The sequence below is a fragment of the Pan troglodytes genome, chromosome 2 (genome assembly GCF_028858775.2).
Source record: "Pan troglodytes isolate AG18354 chromosome 2, NHGRI_mPanTro3-v2.0_pri, whole genome shotgun sequence".
In the NCBI taxonomy this organism is placed as follows: Eukaryota; Metazoa; Chordata; class Mammalia; order Primates; family Hominidae; genus Pan; species Pan troglodytes.
This window is the reverse complement of record NC_086015.1, coordinates 122,001,914-122,026,341: the sequence shown is the minus strand read 5'-3', so window position 1 is coordinate 122,026,341 and position 24,428 is coordinate 122,001,914. Positions and strand designations below refer to the sequence as shown.

General features: G+C 39.1%; 1 protein-coding gene across 2 annotated transcripts in view; it reads left to right on the top strand.

The window, feature by feature from the left end:
• The window catches only part of IGSF11 (immunoglobulin superfamily member 11), a 446,505-nt gene extending 422,419 nt beyond the window's left edge, over positions 1–24,086 (top strand). For both annotated transcript variants that reach the window (XR_010155729.1, XR_010155724.1), the window contains one exon: positions 24,001–24,086. The gene's annotated coding sequence lies outside the window, so the exon portion shown is untranslated. The remainder of the gene's footprint in view (positions 1–24,000) is intronic.
• The last annotated feature ends 342 nt before the right edge of the window (positions 24,087–24,428 follow it).

Here is a 24,428-nt window from a genome sequence, read left to right as displayed (position 1 = left end):
AGCAGCAGTGGCTATCTGGAAAAGGATTACCTTCTGGATTTCTGAGATGATTGTGTCCTGGATGTATATTGGACCAGAGTCTGATTTTAAATATTCTGTCCTGATTTTAGACCATAGCAAACAATAGAAAGCCTTGCCTTTTGGATGCCACCTGATAAGATTGGGAGGAGTGTAAGAAAGACACTGCTATCCAACAGTACTTCCCATGGTGGATCGATAGAATGTCAGAACGGAGAGGGAATTAAAAAGGATCCTGACCTGTGTTCCTCAACAGGGGTCATAGGCATTTGAGGCAATGCAGTTTTTCCCTGCTTATCGTAATGACCCAAAATTGTTCCACCCTTCATATTTCTATATGTCTCTGAGAGAGCAGTGAACCTGTTTACAAAACACACAATTCTAGTCCAAACTCTTTCTTTTATAGCTGAGGAAATGAAAGCCCAGAGAGGCTGAGTGACTTGCCCAAGACCACACAGTACAACAGCAATGTAGCCAAAACTAGAATTTATATCCACTGCTTCTCCCACACGTGGAGCTGTACCCGCAACTATGCTCATCATTTCGCTAACAGAGAGTCATTCTTTTGGGATTCGGTTTTTAATTTTTAGCAATCTTCACCAATGTCAAATAGTTCTAGGAAGTATGAAACTTGAAAAGATCAGGACAAAGAAATGTTGAAAGGAAAGGAGAGAATGGAACAAGAGATAAGTTGAGTTCTTCTCAGGTAGGACAACAGAGAATGGAAGGCCTGGAATGGCCGCTGCTGGGGTGTGTGGGGTTATTCGGATGCAGGCTGCATTCATAAATGATGTACCACAGCCAGGCGAACATGTGGCTATAATGCATTGAGCCTGGCTATCAGACACAGCTCGAGAAGTCAGTCTCTTGACTTCGGTTTATAGTCATACCTCATAGAATTTATATCACGAATTCATCTTTGAGGCAGCGTTTTTCTGGTACTCTTGTTCAGTCTGAACGTATTTCTAGCTTCTCAAACTCAGCCCACTTACGTTCAGGATTCCAGCCTGGCTCTTCAATAAATCCCTTCTTCACCTGAGACAGTTTGGAGCAAGCACTCGGAGGAGCAAGGCTTGACATTCAGCCAGAGCCATGGCTGAGTTTCAGCCGTGTTGCTTCCTAAGTTGCTATGAGTTTGGGCACCTCTTAACCTTTCTGGGGTCTGTTTCCTTCTCTGTAGAATGAGGTGGTGGGAGGGTTTCCAAAAATGAGTGTGTAGTGTAGTTGGCACCTGGTCAGCACTAAACGTTGTCATCTACTCCTCCCTGCCTAATCATAAATGATCTTCTTGAATAAAATTCACTTTCCATTTTTTAAAATCCTATAGCTTTTCCAGTCTTCTCCTCAGCCAGTTTTCCTGTTGTTCTTTAAGTGCATGCAAAGAGCCACTTTGTTTCATATTACAGAATCTTCAGCAGCTTACATACATATTCAAGTGCATTCGAAGGAGCTCAGTTTGTCACCGAGTGTCCTGGTTTTTCTATTGCCACTAATTCTACAAGATACATTTGCACAGGGTGCTCAGAGACCATTAAAGCTCCTTAAAGCCCTGCAATCACATGTAATAACTGTTTGGTTATACCTTCCCAAATTTACAGGACACTGCAACCAAATTACTCAGCTTGTCCAGTATGAATTCCTTATGAGGCTCTGCTCTGCGTAAAACGGAGACCAAGTCCTTTCTTTATGCCCCTTCCCTCACAGAAGTCATAGTCCATTATGGGGCAGCCTGGAGGTATCTATTACTTTCAGTGAAAGGGAGTTCTTCCACAAGGTTTTCCTTAAGGACTTGAGTTTTCGATATACACCTCTGCTTGTGAGACGGGCCACTGATGAGCATCTGTGTTGTGACAGTGTGATTATGCATGTTGTGAATAAACATACTTGTGTATGTGTGTGCTGTCACAGCAATGAGCAGCATCCAATAAATACCGGGTTAAGAGTATGCCAGCATCTTCCTAACAGCTGGCACTGCTGAAAAACTTGCCTGCCTTATTAACACTCCACTTATCTGGAATCTGCTCACTGAGCAGAAACAACTTCGTAAATTTTTGCAATTTGCATTCCACCTCACTGTTGCTCATTACCGTTGACCTCATCCCTTCTCTGCTAGAAAGGACCGGCCTCTCATGGCCCCGCCTGCCAGATGTCCGTTACCTCTGCCTGTCGACATCAAAGGCAGAATCAGGGTTAAGGCTTGTTGATGCTTCCAGGGCTGTGAAAGAATAATGGCATTTCCCCCACTTCATTTGGGAGAAAGTGACATTCCCAGAGTCCCTTCTTCCTCTTGTCCATTTGTAACCTCTTCTTTCTGAGGAACATTAAAATGGAGAGGTCCAAACTTTCTTCCAAATGGGAGGAAAAGAAAAAGGCAGGCAGCAGTTTGGTTGTCCAAGAAAATATTCTAATCCCCTCTCAGTGTCTTTCAGAGATTAGTCAATTGTGTTCACAATGCATGCCATTTTCTCACTTAATCATTCTAATCTAGTTCCCCAGCCTTTTAACCTTTCTCTCCTTTGCCCTGGCTCTTTTATTCCATGTGGTGTTTTCAGCTGTTTCATTAGCCACAGTTCACAACTCGTAGCATCCAGTTAAATATATTTTCAGGCCAGGTACCTTTCCTTATTGGCCTGTGTAGTAGGGGGAAGCTGATTCCTTTTCCCTGCTTCTATCTGCTCCTCTCTCCTCACTAAAACGTCCTTATTATCCTTGATTGAAAATGGTGGTTTGCCTGCTGTCTCAGGTGTCTCTGAAACAGCCCCCGTCCCAGGGTGCCAGATCCTGAACCCCTGTGGACTACAGAGGCAGCTCCTGAATGCAGTAGAACCTCTGAGCAGTGGCTTCATTAAAAAACATATCACGGCCTCAGTTTTATATTTTCCCCTCCCTGACTTGATGAAAACGAAACAAGAAGAGGTGGGGAGGAGGGAGGGAGGAAGGAAGGAGGAGAGGTAGAAGTGAATTGCTTAATAGAGACAGTCTGAATATTTAATATGCTGATTTTATTGAATAAAAGGTGAAAAAGTGGTTCTTGTTTGTTGCTTGCCTGTCAAACCATGGCAAACAAGCATTCTTTTCCCTGACTGGAGCTTTTTATTACTGTATGGATTCTAGAGTGTAATTATGCCCTATATCTGAGCTGCATTATACACACAATTACAATTCCCCAGCTGAACTATTTATTTTTTACCAGAGGAGATATTTGTTTAGTTTCCTTGGAGGCTTTTTTTTGGGTGATGGCTGTCATTGTCTTGCCCTTCATCAAGACGGAATGTCCAGGAGCAGCCCCTTGCTTGGAGCTCCTAGCTCATCTGTTGATAGCTTGGATGAACTTCCTAGCCACATTTATTAACGCTGTTGGAGACAAATGCTGGGCAAAAGAAATTTTAGGGCTATAAATGTTTAAGAATGTTTGCACTGTTTTCAGAGCTTTCATGGGAAGGACTTTTTATTCTAGCTATTATCATCTTATGAAATCTGATTTGAAATCACTTAAGAAAATAGCTTTCTCTAGATACAGCCTGCCTGCCTAGCAGTTCATAAAGAAAGAGCCTACAGCTAAATAGAATTCACGTCAATAAACATTTGTTGAAAACCTTACCATAAGCCAGGCACTGTATGGGCAAGAGGGCACAGAGATGAAGAAGACTCAGTCTTTATCTGGGAAGATCTTATAGTTCATCCTGAGAAACAGGTCTGTAATTAATTCTGAGAAATGTAACAAGTACTGCAATATTGGTTCATGCAATCATTTTAATTTTTGCTGATATCATACAATGTCCAAACACTGAGCCGGGGATGTAGATATATTGGGGAAAACAGGTAAGGTCTTCACCTCTCAGATGTGGTCTCATTATAGAAGGGTGATGGAGGACCAGACAGATAATATTAAAGTAAGCAGATAAATAAGACAATTTTTGATACTTATGATTACCATGAAAAATAAAACAGGAAAATGTGATTGAGAACGTGTGGAGGTGGAAAAGGAAGAGATGGGGGTGCTTACCTCAGAATAAGTGTACAGTAAATGTTAGCTCTTTTGTCTCTGAGCAGGTATCATTTGAGCTGAGATCTAAGTGGTGAGAGAGTTTGTCATGGATATACTAGAGAATGTCTTGGGGAAAGAGCTCTCTGGATAAGACAGAACAGTAAGTGCAAGAGCTCTGAGGCAGGCACTGCAAGAAGAATGTGTGGTGGGCCCATAGTGAGGGAGAGAGCGGAGGGAGATGAGGATGAGTAGGTAGCTGGGACTGGGTCGTTTATATCCTGCCCACTGTGGAAAAGAGTTTTGGGTTTTATTTTAATTTCAGTGAGAAGTCACTGGATACATCTGATGGGATTGTAGTAAGGAGCTCCACACTTCTTTAGCCTACACTCAGACACAACTTTCCAAACCAGACCAATCAGATGTTTTCTTCCTGGAGCAAAAGGAGAAAGTGAATAAAAATGACTACGATCCCTCACTTTTCCTAGCACAAGTCTTAGGAGGGTCTCTGCTTAGCATCAGGTATCTTATTTATCATCTTGCACTATCTTGGGTCCTGCCATTTTCAAGACTGGTTTTCCAGTCTTCTGTTGATTCTGTGAATCTCAGAATTACTTCTAACAAATTCTTTTTGGATTGAGTTAACCAGGCTTTGTTGAAACCAAAGGACTCAAACTGAGACAAGGAGATGTGTAGTGCCTTCCTACCTCTTATGTGGGCTGGCAAGGCAAGACACGTAGATCCCTCTCAAGCTCACTCCATCAGCCTTGAAGGTGATAACAAAGCATCCCAGATTCTGGCTGTAGCATATCCAAAGGCATTGTTTTCTGGTGTTTCATGCTTTAGTATTTTTTCTGTGTCTTTATTATTATTTTAGTGGAGATTGGAGAAAAGCTAGATGAAGAATTTTAAACTTTGGGTCAAATTTACCTGCATGTAGTGATCAAATTAGCCAGGAAATTATTAAATTTCACTTATTTCTGCACTATTTGAGATCAAGTTGTCTCAGGTAAAATTTTGGTCTACCTCCCAAAACTTGCCTTACCCAATAGAGTTGGGCTACAAAATTGAATCATTGAGACATTTTAGAGAATCCTGACTGAAGGCAATTCTGATGTGGCTAGAGGAGAAAAGAAACATCTTCAAAGATCAGATTTTCATTTTCTGTCTGTCTTGTCTCTTAACAACTTTTATCTCCACCCCATTCCTTTGTTAGGTCTCTGGATTCCAACATTAATGGCTGCTTCCTAATGATTTTCTAATTATTTTATGTAGTTTTCATTTCTGTAAAAATATGTCCAGGTGGTCCCAGAATAATGTTTTCATTGCTGTATCTTTAAAGCTCAATACTTATTTGTAAATAATTTGTTAATTTACTCTTTCTATGTCTAGATACCCACTCTTCTCTTTCTTGGAGTCTCTCAAATATTTCTTTCTTTCTTCTTAGTCTCAAGTTGATAATAACCTTTTTGAAATATGATTACTTTAAAAATTATTAAATTAAGATTTAAGTACATTTTTTCCACTTGAATATTTTCCCTAATATTTTTCTTTAAGATGACATGACATACATTTGCAAATAGGTTCTCATCATTTCTCTTATTAATTTCCCTATTTAGCTTGTCAATAAATGCACACCATGGAGTCCAAAGACAAATACTCCATGAATCTTTGGTGCTCCAAGTGTCTTTTTTCTTGGAGATTATTTTTAGTCAAATTTGTGTCAAAATAATAGACAAGAAGGAAAAAGTGAATATAATTAGCTGTGGGAGTATGTCTACTATGAAGGTCATGACATTAATGAGAATTTTAGAAGTGTTGTAGAGACAAGTAAGGGCTTTTGGGGGGTGTTTTTTTTTTTCCGCCGCACCTTTAAAACCATTATTTTGAAGGCTGAATTTATTTATTTTTTAACCAAAGGTAATCAACTTGTTCAAAAATCCCAAACCACAAAGAAATAATCTAAAGCTATGCAAAAGATGTTTAGACCAGCAACAAAGACTATGTCAGTGGGTGGTGCTAGGTAAGAAGATAGGAGTTAGAATACAGGTTGATAAGTGATATAATGGGTTAAGCACAAGATGCATTGGTAGAGAAGGAATTTCTACTCCAGTCTTGTGCAGGGAGTGGTTCCCAAAGGAAGGGGTTTGAAGGAGACCTGAAGGAAAAGTAAGAGCCAAGCAGAAGCACGCTGGAAATTTCTAGGCAGAGGTAACCGTTTACCTATGAAGGCCTACAGAAGAGTTCATGATGCTTCTTAGTACCCCCGGTATGGCTGGAGCAGGGCCCAGTGAGGCATGGTGATGGGGAGGGAACTGGTGCTATGATATGCATAAGGCTATCATCATGTGAAATGTAGATTTCTTGCTTTCTCTCTTCCCCAGCCATCATTCTGGCTATAATTCCTGGCTTCTCATCATTCTAGAGTAAATGCTAATTTCTTGACAAAGCTGGGGACAAGACTAAATGAGGGAGCATATATGTGGCACAGAGGATAGTATGGGTGTGGTAGGGAAAATTGCATGATTCTTTCTTTCACCCAAGATTTTCTCTCCTGTTCTCCTGAGCTGTAAATAGGATGAACTATCACACCTACGATTAAGTCACATTACATCACAAAGGAATTTTGCAGATGTGATTAAGGCTACCATCAGTTAACTTTGAGTTTATGAAAAGGAAAATTTTCTGAGGGAGCCATGTATAATCATAGCAACCATTTAAAAGCAAAGCATTTTCACTGGCTAGTAGCAGAGGAAGTCAAAAAGAATCTAAGTGTGAGAAAGAGTCAGTGTACCATTGGTGGCTTGATGATGGAGGTCCCCAAGTGTCAAGGAATGGAGGGAAGTCTCTAGAAGCTGAGAACAGACTGTGACTGATGGCTAGAGAAGAAATGGAGACCTTCATCTCCCAGTCTCTAAGAACTGAATTCTGCCAACGACCTGAATTAGCTTAGAAGTGGTTTCTTCCCCAAGGTCTCCAGATAAAAACCCAGCGTGGCCAACATCTTGATTTTAGCAGAGGACTTAAGCAGAGAACCAAGGTGAGCCCACCTAGATTTCTGACCTACAGAACTGTAAGACAATAAATGGGTGTATGTTTGTGGTAATTTTTTAAGTAAGCTAATAAAATGGGATTAAATATTTGGTCCACTTTGGGTTTAGACCCAAATTCAAGTCTTTAGTTTTCCACTCACCATTTCTATGATTATGGGAAAGTTACTTAACTTCTCTGAGTTTCAGATTCCTCATCCATAAGAAGAAATATAATAGCAATAGTATTTGCCTTATAGAAGTAGTAGGAAGACCAACTGAGGAAATATACAGAAAGTGCTTACCTCAGAATAAGTGTACAGTAAGTGTTTGCTGTTTTTAATATAGTTTTTATTACTACCATTTCTATTGTGTAAAATACCTAGCAGAGTGTCCGGCACATAGTAGGTGCTTAAGCGGTGCTACAGCCTTTCAGCTTTGTCTCATCTTCCCTCAGTTTCTTGGCAGCCCCCAGTTCTAACTGCCTTCTTCCTGCCTATCTCCTCCACTTTGTGAATATTGATTTTGAGACTGGAAGGGAAACATTTATCATTCTTAATTGCAATAAAATCTTTACAATGGTGTTAAACATTCAAATAGAAATTAAGTTCCACTGCATAATGCAAAGACAACTATTAATCTGCGCCGGTAGCCAAACCCAGGAAAAGTGATATGGATAAAATGGATGTGATGTATTAATAACATCATGATGCTAGGGAAGGAACTTCGATCTGAGCAAAATACTTATACTTTATAGGCAAGTCTTTCTGTTTGTAAATGGAGAATCAGCAGATAAATTCCTGCAGCAAAATAGCAGAGTAAAAAGAAAAGTTAAAAAAAATAAAGAAGGCATTTAATTCCCAAGTAATTATCAACATTGCCTGTGGAAGATAAAATTGCAACACTGTTACATAAAGATTTATGTTCATTCTCATACAAATTAGCAAGGAAACTGATTAGTTGACATCTTCTCTGCTCCTCTATTCCTGACTGAATATGATCTCAGCCCTAGGGACTGGCAGGCCAGGCTTTCAACCAGGGTCAGATGTAGGTTTTGTGGGGCCTGCAGCTGAGACCATTTTTGGAGGTCTCTTTAAAAGGAAGACAAAATTACAAATTCAAAAGTTAGATAGAAAAGTAAAGACTTACTCATCCTAAACGAGAATAGAAAACACACCGATGATAAATTGTTTAAAAGATAATAAATATCACAATCATCACGAAGTTCATAAAATGCCTTATTATTATAAATACTACTACATCCCTATAATACTCCATCCCTACATATTTGGTTACATGCTCTTCGATCATCTCTTTATATGACAATAATTTTATAATATAGTTTTCTATAGAGAAAATTCCATTTTCCTCCAGCATGATTGACAGAAATCCATTTCTAATTGTTTAAAAAAGTTTTCTGCTTCAGAACTTTGTGTTGAGAAGGCAACATCTATAACTTCCTCTGCAGGAATTTGCTTGGAAAGAGCTCCTTGCCCTAGGGCAAGCCTTAGAGAATCCCATTCTTTTGATCTCTCTTGGCTTAGCTTCCAGGGCTGCTGCTAGAGCAACTGGTTTGCTTCTAAGGTACTCAGTGTCCCATCCTTTTGCCAACACCTCTCTTCTAGGTTTCAAAGAGCAGCACGTTTTTAATTTATTATTATTATTTTATTTTTCCATAAGTTATGGAAAAACTTATGGAAAAATACCACCTGTATGGGGTACAGGTGGTATTTGGTTACATGAGTAAGTTCTTTAGTGGTAATTTGTGGGATTTTGATGCACCCATCACCTGAGCAGTATGCAGTATACCCTGCACCATATTTGTAGTCTTTTATCCCTTGCCCCCTTCCCACTCTTTGCCCCAAGTCCCCAAAGTTTATTGTATTATTCTTATGCCTTTGCCTCCTCATAGCTTAGCTCCCACATGTCGGTGAGAACATACAATGTTTGGTTTTCCATTCCTGAGTTATATCACTTAGAATAATAGTCTCCAATCTCATCTAGGTCACTGCAAATGCTGTTAATTCATTCCTTTTTATGGCTGCATAGTATTCCATCATATATATACACCACAGTTTCTTTATCCACTCATTGATTGGTAGGCATTTGGGTTGGTTCCACGATTTTGCAGTTGTGAATTGTGCTGCTATAAACATGCGTATACAAGTATCTTTTTAGTATAATGACTTCTTTTCCTCTGGGTAGATACCCAGTAGTGGAATTGCTGGATCAAATGGTAGTTCTACTTTTAGTTCTTTAAGGACTCTCCACTCTGTTTTCCATAGTGGCTGTACTAGCTTATATTCCCACCAGCAGTGTAGAAGTGTTCCCTTTTCACTGCATCTATGCCAAAATCTACTGTTTTTTTTTTTAAATTTTTTTGATTATGGCTATTCTTGCAGGAGTAAAGTGGTATCCCATTGTGGTTTTGATTTGTATTTCCCTGATCATTAGTGATGTTGAGCACTTTTTCATTTGTTTATTGGCCATTTGTATATCCTCTTTTGTGAACTATCTATTCATGTCCTTAGCCCACTTTTGGATGGAATTGTTTGTTTTTCTGTTACCAATTAGTTTGAGTTCATTGTAGATTCTGGATATTAGTCTTTTGTTGGATGTATAGATTGTGAAGACTTTCTCCCACTTTGTGGGTTGTCTTTATACTCTGCTGACTGTTCCTTTTGCCGTGCAAAAGCTCTTTAATTAGGTCCAAGATATTTTGTTTTTATTGCATTTGCTTTTGGGTTCATGGTCATGAAATCCTTGCCTAAGCCAATGTCTAGAAGGGTTTTTTCCAAAGTTATTTCTAGAATTTTTATAGTTTCAGGTCTTAGGTTTAAGTCCTTAATCCATCTTGAGTTGATTTTTGTATAAAGTGAGAGATGAGGATCCAGTTTCGTTCTCCTACATGTGGCTAGCCAGTTATCCCAGCACCATTTGTTGAAAAGGGTGTCCTTTCCCCACTTTATGTTTTTGTTTACTTTGTCTAAGATCAGTTGGCTTCAGTATTTCGCTTTATTTCTGGGTTCTTTATTCTGTTCCATTGGTCTATGTACCGATTTTTATACCAGTACCACACTGTTTTGGTGACTATGACCTTATAGTATAGTTTGAAATCAGGTAGTGTGATGCCTCCAGATTTGTTCTTTTTGCTTAGTGTTGCTTTGGCTATGCAGGCTCCTTTTGGGTTCCATACGAATTTTTGAATTGTGTTTTCTAATTCTGTGAAGAATGATGTTAGTATTCTGTTGGGGATTTCGTATGAATTTGTACATTGCTCTTGGCAGTCTGGTCATTTTCGCATATTGATTCTACCCATCCATGAACATGGGATGTGTTTCCATTTGTTTGTTTCATCTATGACGTCTTTCAGCAGTGTTTTGTAGTTTACCTTGTGGAAGTATTTTGACTCCTTTGTTAAGTATATTCCTAAGTATTTTATTTTATTGCAGCTATTGTATAAGGGGTTGAATTCTTGATTTGATTCTCTGCTTGGTCACTGTTGGTGTATAGAAGAGCTGTTGATTTGTGTACATTAATCTTGTATCTGGAAACTGTGCTGAATTATTTTATTAGTTCTAGGAGCCTTCTGGAGGAGACTTTAGGATTTTTGAGGTAAAGGATCATATCATCAGCAAACAGTGACAGTTCGACTTCCTCTTTCCTGATTTGGGTGCCCTTTATTTCTTTCTCTTGTCTGATTGCTCTGGCTAGGACTTCCAGTACTATGTTGAAGAGGAGTGGTGAGAGTGGGCATCCTTATCTTGTTCCAGTTCTCAGAGGGAATGCTTTCAACTTTTCCCCATTCAGTATTATGTTGGCTGTGGGTTTATCATAGATGGCTTTTATTACATTAAGTTATGTCCTTTGTATGCCAATTTTGCTAAGAACTTTAATCACAAAGGGATGCTGAGTTTTGTCAAATGCTGCTTCTGCATCTATTGAGATAATCATGTGAATTTGTTTTTAATTCTGTTTATGTGGTGTATCATATTTATTGACTTGCGTATGTTAAACAATCTCTGCATCCCTGGTATGAAACCCACTTGATCATGGTGGATTATCTTTTTGATATGTTGTTGGATTCGGTTAGCTAGTATTTTGTTAAGGATTTTAGCATCTGTGTTTATCAAGGATATCTATCTGGATTTTTTCTTTTTTTGGTTACGTCCTTTCCCGTTCTTGGTATTAGGCTGATGCTGGTTTCATAGAATGAATTAGGGTGGGTTCCTTCTTTTTTTATCTTATGCAATAGTATCAATAGCGTTGGTCCTAATTCTTCTTTGAATGTCTGGTAGAATTCTGCTGTGAATCCGTCTGGTCCTGGATTTTTTTTGTTGGTAATTTTCAAATTACCATTTCAATCTCGCTGCTTGTTATTGGTCTGTTCAGGGTATCTAATTCTTCCTGATTTAAGCTAGGAGGGTTGTATTTTTCCAGGAATTTATCCATCTCTTCTAGGTTTTCTACTTCGTGTGCATAAAGTTGTTCATAGTAGCCTTGAATGACCTTTTGTATTTCAGTGGTATCTGTTGTAGTATTTCCTGTTTCATTCCTTAGTGAGGTTATTTGGATTTTCTCTCTTCTTTTCTTGGTTAATCTTGCTAATGTTCTATCACTTTTATTTATCTTTGCAATGAACCAGCTTTTTGTTTCATTTATCTTTTGTATTTGTTTTTTCGTTTGTTTCAATTTCGTTTAGTTCTGCTCTGATCTTGGTTATTTCCTTTCTTCTGCTGAGTTTGGCTTTGGTTTGTTCTTGTTTGTCTAGTTCCTTGAGATGTGACCTTGTCAGTTTATGCTCTTTCAGTCTTTTTGATCTAGGCGTTTAGGGCTCTTTCCACTTCTGATGGATCCCTGTGGTGCCAGGCAGGGATGGGCTGCTTGGGGACCCAGCGAGCTCCCAGGGTCTTTCTGCCGCTTCCTCTACCCCTCTATTTTGCTTGGCTCTCTAATTTGACTCAGCTCCAGGTAAAGTTGGGAACGTCTCTCGCAAACAGACCTTCAGCTTCTCCAGTGGGGGTGTGTGTTCGCAGTTGGGGAACTCACAGTATTTGGGGTGTCTCACCAGACCTGCATCCACAGTTGGGGCACTCACAGTATTTGGGGTGTCTCACTGGTCCTGCAGGAACAGTCTGCTTCCTTCAGAGGATCCGTGGGTCCTCTCGTGACTGGCTTGTTCTTGCAGTAGATCTGGAGCTAACATTCACAGTGCAAGCCTCCGCATGCTGCTCTGTCCAGAGCTGCAATGTAATCCTGCCTCCTGTCTGTCATGATCCTCTGAATCAGTTCCACCAGAGGAGGAGCTCCAACTCGGTGGGGCTTCCAGCATCTCTTTTAGATCCTTCTTCTTGGAAGCAATTTTTGCTGAGGGCTGGGTGGATATGGAGGTACTGCTGGAAGTGGGGCCCCAGGTGACCATAAGAGGTGGCCTTGAGGCTGAAGCAGGGCTGCTAAGGCTCCTGCTTCTTCCTTGTGTCTCTGGAGCAGAACCTCAACAGCCTTGGAAGGGGCCAGGCAAATGAAGGGTATTAAGCATCACTAATTTGATGGTAAATTCATCTCTTCTCTCAGTCTATCCTCAATCGATCTTTCCAACTTACCAAACTTTACTAACAGCTGTTCCCCAAAGATGCCTGTATCTTTTCCACTTCTGGCCCTGAACCATTCCAGTATCTCTACCTGGATTTTCTTTCCACAACATTTATCTACTGAGATCCTGCAAAGCCTAGCTCAAATGTTACTTCTCCATGAAACCTTTTCTGATTCTCCTTACCAGATAAAATCTTACCTATGTCTGAGCCCCTTTAGCACCTATTGTCCTCAGAGTTTACAGGGACTTTTCCAGAATTGCTTGTATATAGCTAACATATGTATTTATGGAAAATGTGTAAGAAATTTCTCCAGCTAAATAAAAAGACACCCCAAACAAATAAACAACGTCAGTTTCAGCTATAGTGAGAATAAGAGTTTCGAGAGAAAAGAGCTGTGTTTGGTAGAAACTGCCAACAGGCTCCTATGTGGGTCCCTATGGAAATTAGATCAAAGTAGTTGAATGATGAGTAGCAGTTAGCCAGATAAAGCAGAGGAAGTGTCCCTGGCAAAGGAATGGCATATACAAAGGTCCTGAGGTAGAAAAGATCTTGTTGCATTCCAGAAACTTAAGGAAAGCTTATTAGATCATGAGCATCTGTATGGTAGTTATTTGTTTCTATGACTGTCTCCTCTATTCCTGTAAATTCTTAGAAGATGGGGATAATTTTCTAAGCATTTCTGCATCTCCTACTCCTTTAGAGTGCCTATGATATACTCATTAAATGTTTGCTTAACTGCCTCAAACCTCATTTGTAAAATGAAGGAAAGTAGAAGGCCTATGTTGAAACACACAGAATGATCAAACTAATTTTTTATATCTCATTGATTCTAAGATGCTCATATCTTCACAATTTAACACCTCTGAAATTGTTACACTTGATAACACCTTACATCTGCATTTGGCATTTTTTTCTTTCTTCGTAGTACATAAAACAACGGTGTGTTTTATAATCAATGGTGTGTTATATTCAATGAAATGTGGTAGATGTCTTCATATGGCTAAATCATTGTTAATTTGAAGAAATAAGTGAGTGATTTTGGTAAGTTTTAATGTTTCAGACTGATTTTTCAAATCATTAATTTGAAAAAGTCTTACTCTGGACTAATAGAATTGTTAGAGTAGGAGAAAGTTACAGGAAGCTGGCTCCACTTTCCATCCCCTCTAGGGTGTAGTGAAGACTCATTATTTTTTCCATCCTGAAGTACCTCATGTCCTTCCCACTTCTGAGAACTTCTGCCTTCTCTGTGGCACTGTCTCTTCACCCTCTGTTGCCTTCAGTAGTTACTGTGGGAGGCAATGTTAATACAGTGGGACTCTACTCCCTGGCCATATATGATTGGTCCAGATTGCAGCTAACACAAGCATAGTTTCTTCCAAAGGAATCTGGATTTTTGACAACCCAAAAACATTGCACCAGTTAACATTTTGGGTACCTGTCATGTAAGGTATAAAATTTGTAAAGCTTTGGTGTTCACATTCTGCCATGGAAACTGAGATGCACAGGAGGCCTCTCTGTGGCCAGAGAAGAGAGGCAGACATACAATAATGGGAGAGACACACACAGGAAGGCACTGGGGTCCTGTCTGTATTCTTATCTCTGGACTTCATAAGACAGCAAGTAACCTTATGGTATAATAAATTATCCCTTGGCTTAAGTGCCTTGTAATTGCAACCACATGGCAACAAACTACAACCAAATGAGGCTCAACTGGTATATACAGCATTCCCAGAAAGTGATCATTCAGTACCTGCTTGAATGTCTCCAATGATAGATAACTTATCATCTCCCAAGGACTCCATTCCAGTGTAGGAAAGTGATGAATTCTTGGCAATTCTATTCATATTGAGATGAAATAGCTTCATATGAACTCTACAAATTGTTACAAGTCATTCAATTGCCTGTACAAATTGAATGACTCTATTCTGCCTCCTACTTTATAGCTCCTCAGCCTTAATAATGACTATCCCATCCTCTAACCTTCTTTATCTAGGACGGACATCCTAGGTTTATCAAATTAGGTCTGTTTTGTTGTTGTTGTTGTTGCTCATTTATAAGAGCAGGAGAATGAAAGTGTTAAAACAAGAAAAATAACAATAGCAACAAAAAACATAACTGTCAAAGTGCATTTATTTTGTGCCAGGCACTGTGCTATGCTACATGCTTTATGTATATTAGTTCACGGAATCCTCACAACAAACTTGTGAGATAAAAATAGTTACTTTTCCAAATATGCTGATAAGGAAACTGAGGCTTAGGAAGATTAATTTACCCAACATCACCCAGCTAGTAAGCAGCACAGCTTGCATTTGAACTTGAGATTTATCATGTCATAAGTGACTTAGCATTGCCTAGATCTGCTTTAGTAAAAGAAAAAAATCTTCAAAGAGGTTCTTTGAAATTCTGTAGCATGAGACTGAAAAGTGGTTTCAGCAAAACGGCACATTATGTAATGAATTTACCCCTTAGAATCACCCATTCCCTTGGGGAAAATGTCCTCAAGATGTGACAGAATCTGCCAGTCCCAGAATAGGCCCATCTGTTATCTTGGGTCCCCCGGACAAGATTTTCATGGAAGACATCCTTCTCATCTGTGTGAGACATTGCTGAACAGAATTTTTACATTTGTTAATCACCCTCAAGATGCTAAGTGTTGAGCAAACCAACTATAAAGAGGCAGCTACTAAGTTAAGAACATGAACACACATATGTTTTATCAAAAGAAAAAAAAAAGGTTCTGCTGATTCTCCTTTCTCCTAGTATTTTAGTCCATTTAGTGTTGCTATAAAGGAATACCTGAGCCTGGGTAATTTATAGAGAAAAAAATTTATTTGGCTAATTATTTGATTTTTAGAAAGTTCATGGGCTCAAGATTGGGTATCTGATTCTGGTGAGGGCCTCAGGATGCTTCTACTCATGGTGGAAGGTGACGGGGAGCTGGTGTGTACAGAGGTCCAGATCACATGGTGGTGGTAGGAGGGGTCGGTGGTGAGAGTGGAGAGGTGCCAATTGAATTTTCACTTCAGTTCAGTCACCAGCTCTTCCAGGAACTAAGAGTGAGAGAACTCACTCAACACCAAAGGAGGGCATTAATCCGTTAATGAGGGATCTGCCCCCATGACCCAAACACTTCCCATTGGGTCTCACTTCCAACATTGGGGTTTCAACATACGATTTGGAAGGGGCAAACATCCAAACCACAGCACCTAGGATAAACATATTTAGGAGGTAAAGTATAGTGAAGGCCAGACAAGAAAAATACGGAGAGGATTACCACAGAGAGACAGAGAGCATGGCAATTTTTATTTATTTATTCATTCATTTTTTATATATATATATTTTTTAACTCTTGTCACCCAGGCTGGAGTGCAATGGTGTGATCTAGGCTCCCTGCAACCTGTGCCTCTAGGTTCAAGTAATTCTCCTGCCTCAGCCTCACAAGTAGCTGGGATTACAGGCACCTGCCACCATGCCTGGCTAATTTTTTATATTTTTAGTAGACATGTGGTTTCAACATGTTTGTCAGACCAGTCTCAAACTCCTGACCTCAGGTGATCTGCCTCGGCCTCCCAAAGTGCTGGGATTACAGACGAGAGCCACCACGCCCGGCTGGCAATTTTTAACATTTATCTTTATGTCACTCTGGGTTATAACAACAGTTGCTGTTTTGGGAGTGCTTGTATCCTAGGTCAGGTTTACAAAAGCAAACCCTAAGATAAAGATTCATGTCAAATATGTTATTAAGTCAGCAATCTCAGGAAAAGACAGAAAGAGAGTAGGCGAAGAGTGCAGGGAGCTCCGGAGCACACATACCCCTTCTGAGTTAGTGTCAACCGCAGGCAAAAGGAGCTGGGCTTGCACTCTTCCAGTCAGGCATTGACTACAGCCATCTCTGTGAGGACTTACATCTCTGGGCTGTCTGTGCTTAGGTCAATGCAGCTCCAGTAGCCCAAAGGCGGTTCTCAGAGAAAGATTGTTGGTGTCAGCCTTTAAAGCTGAAGCACAAAAAAGGTGGGAGACAGGTGCATAGAACAAGTAAGAAGTGTCCAAGGGCATCTGGGTGGAGTAACTACCATGTTCATGGCAACTCATCATGTATCATACACTGTGCAGACTTCTTAGTTAATTTATACTACAATCTAGTGAGGTGGGGTAATTGTCTCCATTTTATAGGTACAAACAGTTTTTAAGCAGTTAGGTAACATTGTCTAAGCTTGCATAGTTAGTAAGTGGCAGAGTTGAGATTTGACCTTGCGTTTCTCCTACGCCAAAGCTCATGACCTTCCCACTGTATCCCGTGTTACCTCTCTGTAGGTAGCTTCTGCTACCCACAATGCTGACCCTCAACTAACTTTCAATTCAGTCAGCATCACTCCTTGAGCACCTACTATGTGTCTGATGATCTGTTCGACATCATAGATGTAAAGATGAACCAGATTTAATCCTGCCCTTGGGAGATTACTCTCTTGCAGAGAACAGAACTAAATAGTATAAGTTGTAAAAATGCTACTATTAGTTTATGAATTAAGTACTTTAAGATTGTGGAAGGGGGAATAATTAATATTGCTAAAGGCAGGTGCAGGAGACAAGGAATCCTTGCAAGAGAAACTGGTATTTGAGTCATGCTTTTCCATGTGAGAATGATTTAAGCAAGTCAAACTACTGTTCTCAGGACCTGCTAGGAAGTAACTTATAACATGAATATGGAGGGCAACAACTTGGAGTGATGATGCCACTTTTACATATGTTCTAAGGTGCCAAAAATTTGACTCTGACCTCTTTCAAATTTATATCTTAACTCATCTTCATCAAACACTCAGCAAGCAGGTTTTTTTTCACCTCTAGTCATGGTCTTACCTGTTTATTCCAATTCACAATGGTACTTTTTCTGATGAGGTTGTCTATGAGCACTGAATATGAGGCCTGAAACAAATGAATGAGTAATTAAGCAAGATCAGAGTCAAGTTCAAGGACCAACGACAAGAGCAATGGTGGTATAGGAAGCTAACTGTAAGTGGGATTGCGATTGATCAAAGGATAAATGAAGGAGGTGGTTCAAGAAAGAGGAAGAGTTGGTAAAGATCTTTTCTGAGCCCTCTTTCTCGTATTTCAAGGAGAATAGAGTATCCTTAGGACACACATCCCAGTTTATCTCTTTCTTTAATCAGTTGGTAAATCAGCCAACTCTGTTACCTGTCCTCTCCTTAGTCAACACTTATGGAAGGAAATATGATTATCATTGAAGCTTAGAATTAATTAAAATTGTGTAGTGTTAAAGGCTATTTTCTGGGATTCTAAGTATAGGGAGCAAGTCTCAGCTCTCTGGAATTCCTAGGTGTCTTTATTATAATAATTCCAGTGGCTGAGGAGAAGGGGTTCTACTGGGTAGTAGAAAAGATTAAAAAAAAAAGAATTATAAGGAAAAAGGGACATTAAGAAAACTTTTATTTCTTCCTCCTGTCTGCAGGCAGTATCATGCTAAAATGGCATGATAAATGTTGTTTTTGAGAACTTTAACTTGAAGCCATTTACAGGAAATCCTTATCTGAGGGCTGTTGCTTCCTCTCAGTGGTAGTTAAGCAGATCCACAATACATTCTATCCTTTATAGTAGGAGGATGGGGCACATACACACAAGTGTTTCTGATTAGATTTATAACAACATAAGTGGCATACATTTCATTATCTTTACCAAGCAAATTAAAGCTCACATCATGGAAAAATAATTAGCAAATTTCTTACTGATGCTTCTGTTGTCAAATCCATGCTTTCTATTCTGAAGTGAAGTACTGGGGCTAAGGAGGCCTTTGTCCTTATTAAAAGCATTATTGCAGAGTAGTGTTTAAAGATCTGCCTGCTTGGTGGGAAATGGAAAATGTGTAAAATTCACATATGCCTGTGTCCCACCCAACCTCATTCAAACTCTTACTTAAGTATGATGTTAGTTTTTGCAATAGAAATACAAGAAAAAACAAACTAATTAATTTGATTATTGCTCCTTCCCATTAAGTACTTTAGCAGACAACCTGAATACTAAAATATCATGAATATACACAGTCACAGTTGACATTTAAGATATCCTTATATAAGGGATGCTGCTGACTACAAAACAGTAAAATACTGGCTACCTTATGCCGATGGTTATTTATAAAAAATATCTGGAGGTTTTTTATTTGAGATTTTACAAAGAAACTTTATTCCAGAAACACTGGCATATAGAGTCAAAATTATACAATTTACTATATAGAGTTACCTTGAGGATACTGTTGTAGATTACATGACTCATATTCAGAGACTCCTTTGTGGGGAGGTATACATTCCCACTGTGCTGAACACAGGTATGGTCATGTGACTTGCCAGGGTTGTCAAGATGAATGATGTATGTCACTTCTGAGTAGAAGCTTTATGAGCTGGAAAATGTGGCTTACCATAAATTTTTTTTTTCCTCGATATGACTCCCAGCAATGTTGCAGATGAAGGCTACACTGTTGGCCTGAGACTGGGAGCAGCACTATGGTCAATCTGTGAGGGACAGATAACATAAACAAGAGATAAACCTTTGTCATGAGATTTGTGATAATTTGTTACCATAGCATAATTAGCCTATCTTGACTAATACCTTAGTCACTTAGTATTGCACAAAGTACAAATACATTTATCATGTCATAGGGCAATCTGAATTGTCCAAAGCTTTCACACCCAGGAAATGGGAACCCCTTTAGCCTAGGAGTATACAGGGAGAATCTCTACTAAACTGATATGGCTAAGATAACATTTGTCATGGGCTTTATATATATATATTTTGTTTTAAATTTATTGATCCTCTTCTTCTGTGTCCTCTGCATTTTTTTTTTCTGTAGTGGTCTGACCACTCTTGAGTGATCACTCAAGACACTTGATATTAATTGCATTGAACACTAATATAACATTTGCATTGTTATAGCTCTCAGCTCATATTTTAAGTAGAGTCTTTTTCAAGTCTCCCTATAGCCCTGGCTAACTCTTTTTATATGCATAACATTTCTCTGCACCAGTTTTTTTCTTTCTTGCCTCTAAAGACACTATAAAATGGCCAGCTTCAATTATGTAATTATTCCTCCATAAATAATTTTCCTCTTTATTTGTATGGAGATGCAACTTTCTTCTTTATCTTTCTGTATTTTGTCACAGAGAGGTAGTACAATATACAGTATTCTTCTCTTTTTGACTAGAACAAAGAGTACCAGGTTAAGTTTGACCTACAGAAGGATTCTTGCACTGGTCAGAGGGTACTATATTGCTTCCTGAATAAGCTTTCTCTCAGGTTTGGTCTTTTAGTCCTCTTACTATTTAAATATTTTATGCTCAGTCTCTGATGAATTGCACTTAAAGCACTAAATAACATGTGTAACAAATATTTCTCAGGTCAGTTAAAGAAAACATAGTCACTTAGCAAATACTACACAGCAGCTGCTACTTCTCAGATCTGTCTGTCTTCAACTTTTTTTCTTCAAAGTTTAAATTTTATTAAGATTTTGTAAAATTAGTGTGCCCATTTTTTCAAAACATCAGCTCAGAAAAGTGTGGTTTGTGAAACAAAGACTTTCAAAATTCAAAATCCAGTTCTTTCACTTTATTTAGCAAGGATGTTTGGAACTACAGTGTACAGGGTGACTGCAGGAGAATCTCTACTAAACTGACTTTTGATTAAGTGTTGAATGGTGCTGAGTCGAGAATATTATTGTTCACCAAAATGCATCCTAGAAAACATCAAAGGCAGGCATAAACTTCAGGTTTTAATACTAATTAGAGGCATCTGTTTCCCAGGTGTGAGGTGTCTATCTCTGAAAAGAGGGAGACAGTAAAGCAGAGAAAAAACGCGCTAGAGCACTGATGAGCCAATAAATGATTGAGTGGATTTGAGAAGGAGAACAAAACAAGCGAGATAAAATAAGATGTTGTGGTGAATATGAAGAGCTTGGAGAACAGCTCTAGCTTGCTTCTGTGTATGGGGCTGAAAATAATACAGATGTGCCTGCTGCACTGCCTAATTTTTTATTCAAATTCTTTTTTTTCTTGTTTTTTTGGTTAGGGCTATAAAATGATCTTTAGTTTGAAAAATGTACTTTTCTCTGAAATTTATGAACCTCAGGAGGGCTGATGAATCTATGCACTTATCTGTGCTTTGCTAAGTCTATGTCTGCATTATTCATTCAGCACTTATGAAGAACCTTAAAGACAGGAAGCACAAATCTCATACTTTTCTTTCCCAAAAGTTGAAGCAGAGCAAAGTGGCTTTTGACATACTGCAAAATAGCACTTGATTTGGGAGAGAGCTCAAACATCTGAATATTTTCCCAGGTTTACTGAAGTGTTTTGCTCTAGTGTGCATAGACATAATAAGGTGGCATAATAAGCAGGTGATTTGGGATCTACAGACCTAGGTTCTAGTCCTCATCCTGCCTCTTCTAGCTGTGTGACTTTAGGAAATTCAGCTAGTCTCTCCAGTCATTGATATCATTATATGAAAAATAAAGCTTTACTAATATTACCTTTAAGGTTTTTCCCATGTCAGTGGTTTTATTACAAAACTCATAATTCAATTCAATTCTCTAAAGCTTTTTTTTTTTAGCACTATGTATTAGGCACTAGAGATAAGACAAATATAAGATATCATGTTCTCAGATAGCTCACAGTGGGAAAAGTACAAGAGATGAATGTCCCAGATACTGTGTCACTGTGTCAGAGGGGCTGATTAATCCTATCCAGGAGGGTTAGGGAATATCTGTCAATAAAGGTGACACTAGAGCACAATTCTGAAGGATAGATGAGAGTTACTATGCAGACCAGGACAAGGACATTTGATATCATTATGCAGCTCAGCAGTCTTCAGCTTGGATGTTTCTAAGTCTTTCCTACTCTGGCATTCTGGCATTACCTTTCCTATAACACTGAGCTCCTACTTCCATTTTCTGTAGAGGTCCATCAGGCTTTTGACAGAAATCAATCTCTCTGTCTCTGTCTCTGTCTCTCTCTCTCTCTGTGCGTGTGTGTTAGGTAGGGGGCATTTATTCTTTTCTGAGTTATTCCACACTGAGGGATGCTTAGATGTTTTTGCAAAAGCAGTAATCTTAGCTCTCAGCTTCTGAAGCTACTACCTTTGTCTACCTAACCTCATCTTTCCCCCTTCTTCCATTTACCTGAACATCACTAATACAAGATCATTACGCAGAGACAACTGTTACTGAAGGCTTAGGAAAAGTAGAGGGCAATTATAGATTGAGAGAGAAGGCAACTTTAGAGTCATTGTCCTTATAGAAATACGCATCACAAGGAATTTTCCACCGGCCTTTGCTTCCAATTAGAAGAACTTCTCTAATCTCTCTTTATGTCTCCACCATTCTCCCTTATAAACCCCCAAATTTCTAATGCTTGGTTAGGCAGAGCCATTCAGCCTCTTTTTGCATTTTCACCTTCAGGCTATGCTCAGGTAGCCTGACTTTCCTTACTAAACCACTCACTTTTAAGACTTGCTAGGTGTTTTCTTTAACGAATTGGTAAAACAAAGACCAGTTTGGGAGGGCACATTTAACTCTACAACTCATTAGTTAAAACCATAATCTAAAATAAGATTTACTTAAGCCAAATAGATATTTTCCCTCTTATGTTAAAGAGTTGTAGTGAGATAGTTCATGGCTCTGTGGGGGTCCTGTCCCACAAAGCCTTCAGAGACCCAGACTGTTTCTGTCTTATTGCTTCATTGAACATGACCTATATTCTCAAGGTCAATCCAGGGTCCAACACAGCACCTGAATTCCAGCTGTTACCTCTGAATTCCAACATGAAAATGAAAGAAGAAGGGGCAATGAGTAAGACACAGCTTTCTCTGAAGGAAGGTTCATGGAAGTCGCCAAGCCATCGGCTGGAATTCCTTACTTAAATCTCCTTTGGCAGAATTTAGTCCCATGGTTACACAATGACACATAGCCACAAAGGAGGCTGGGAAATGGAGCCTTTATTTGGCTCACTTGCCCAGATAAAACAAGAGTATTCTACTGATACAGAAGAGGGGAGGAATGCATATTAAGAGACATTCAGACATCACAGTCACAATTTCTTTTCTAGTAGAGATGGGGTTTTGCCATGTTGGCCAGGCTGGTCTCAAACTCCTGACCTCAAGTGACTCGCCTGCCTCGGTCTCCCAAAGTGCTGGCATTACAGGCGTGAGCCACCGTGCCCGGCCCAGATTCCTTTCAAAAGATGGATATCAAAAGTAGACACAGAGTTGTAAAAAGGGCCTCAACAAACCTTTAATCTGTATTTATTCACTTGTCAAATATGAGCCTTCTCTGTTACCATCGTTGGGATTAGAGTTCAGTTTTGTAAAGAATATGAATGAATCATCTTTTTTTTGTCATTTTGACAAGTCTAATTTTTTTCTGCTGTTATTTTTTGTGCTGTGTGATTCTAATAATCTATTCTGTCTTTTAAAAACTTAGTTTTGTACTGTTTCCCTTCAAGCTCTTTTTAATGAGAGTATTAAATCTGAACAAGAGCTTAATTGTAAGGAGTTTAATAGAGTAAGTATCATAATAGCATTAATAAGGCCATTCTGTGAGAACCTGCTGTATGTATTTGGTATTTGCTTAGATATAATCATTCATTCATTCTTTTATTCATTCAGGAGATGTATACTGAGTACCTATACATTTCTTCTTACTGATTACAGTACCTGTCAGTGCTTGAAAACTTAAAAGTGTCAAGAGAGACATGGCTTCTGATCTCATGGAGCTTACTTTCTAGTGAAAGAGAGATAACTACAAACAAAAATAAATTATTTACGTGTTTGAAAAGAACCTCTGAAGAAATGAAAAAGGATTCTGAAATAGAGAGCAATGGACGTGGAGGCCTACCCTAGTGTGGGTGATCTTGGGATAGGGCTCTCTGAAAAGGTGGCATTGAGACAAGCTCAAAGGATGAGACAAAAACAAGCCCATGAGGAACTTGAGGAAGAGCAGTCCAGGCAGAGGGAACAGCAAATACAAAGCCTTTAAGGTGGGGAAGAAATTGACATGGTGGAGATACTGGAGAGGATAGTAATGTTAGTGTGCTGGCTTGGTCAGTAGGCTCTCCTATAAAGCTTGCTTTTAAAATGCAAATTAGTTCTAACAGGATCGACAGGCAACAGTTTGAGCATAACACGATTTTGTTTATGTGTGATTTTGTCTGAGAGGAGCACCAGGTGGATGAAAAATACTGCGCCCAGCTGAACTGAGTAGGAATATACCAAATGCACATGTGCATGCCTCCGACATCCACCAGCTACCTTGGTTCACTGTGTGCGTGAGTCACACCTACCCATCCACCTAGTGTCATGACTTTCCTTCTGATTTCAGATAATCCTCTTTCCACAACTTGATAATGCACAAACTGCAAATCTTCTGGTACTCACTTCTGCAAGCAAACTTGAAGTCTTTCTGAGGTAAAGTGCCATATTTATTGTAGTATCTTTGTATTTCTTAACCATTTAAAACAGTGCCACCATTTCTATTAGGTTCCTACTGCTTTTGAAATGTGCCACAGATGAAATTTTTGAGTGCTGCTCCCCTCGCCCCATTCTTCCCATAGTGCTATGGTTTTAATTACATGATTTTGCATAGTGCAGTGATTTTTAGGAATGCACATGTTGCATTATGGCAGAACTGACTGCACTGGGGAGGTTATCTTTACACATAGCCTTATCATCTATGTAAAAAAACTTAGATTTTTTTTTCTTTTTCCCTAACTGTTATGGGAAGCCCCCAAACAATTTTAAGCAGGGAAC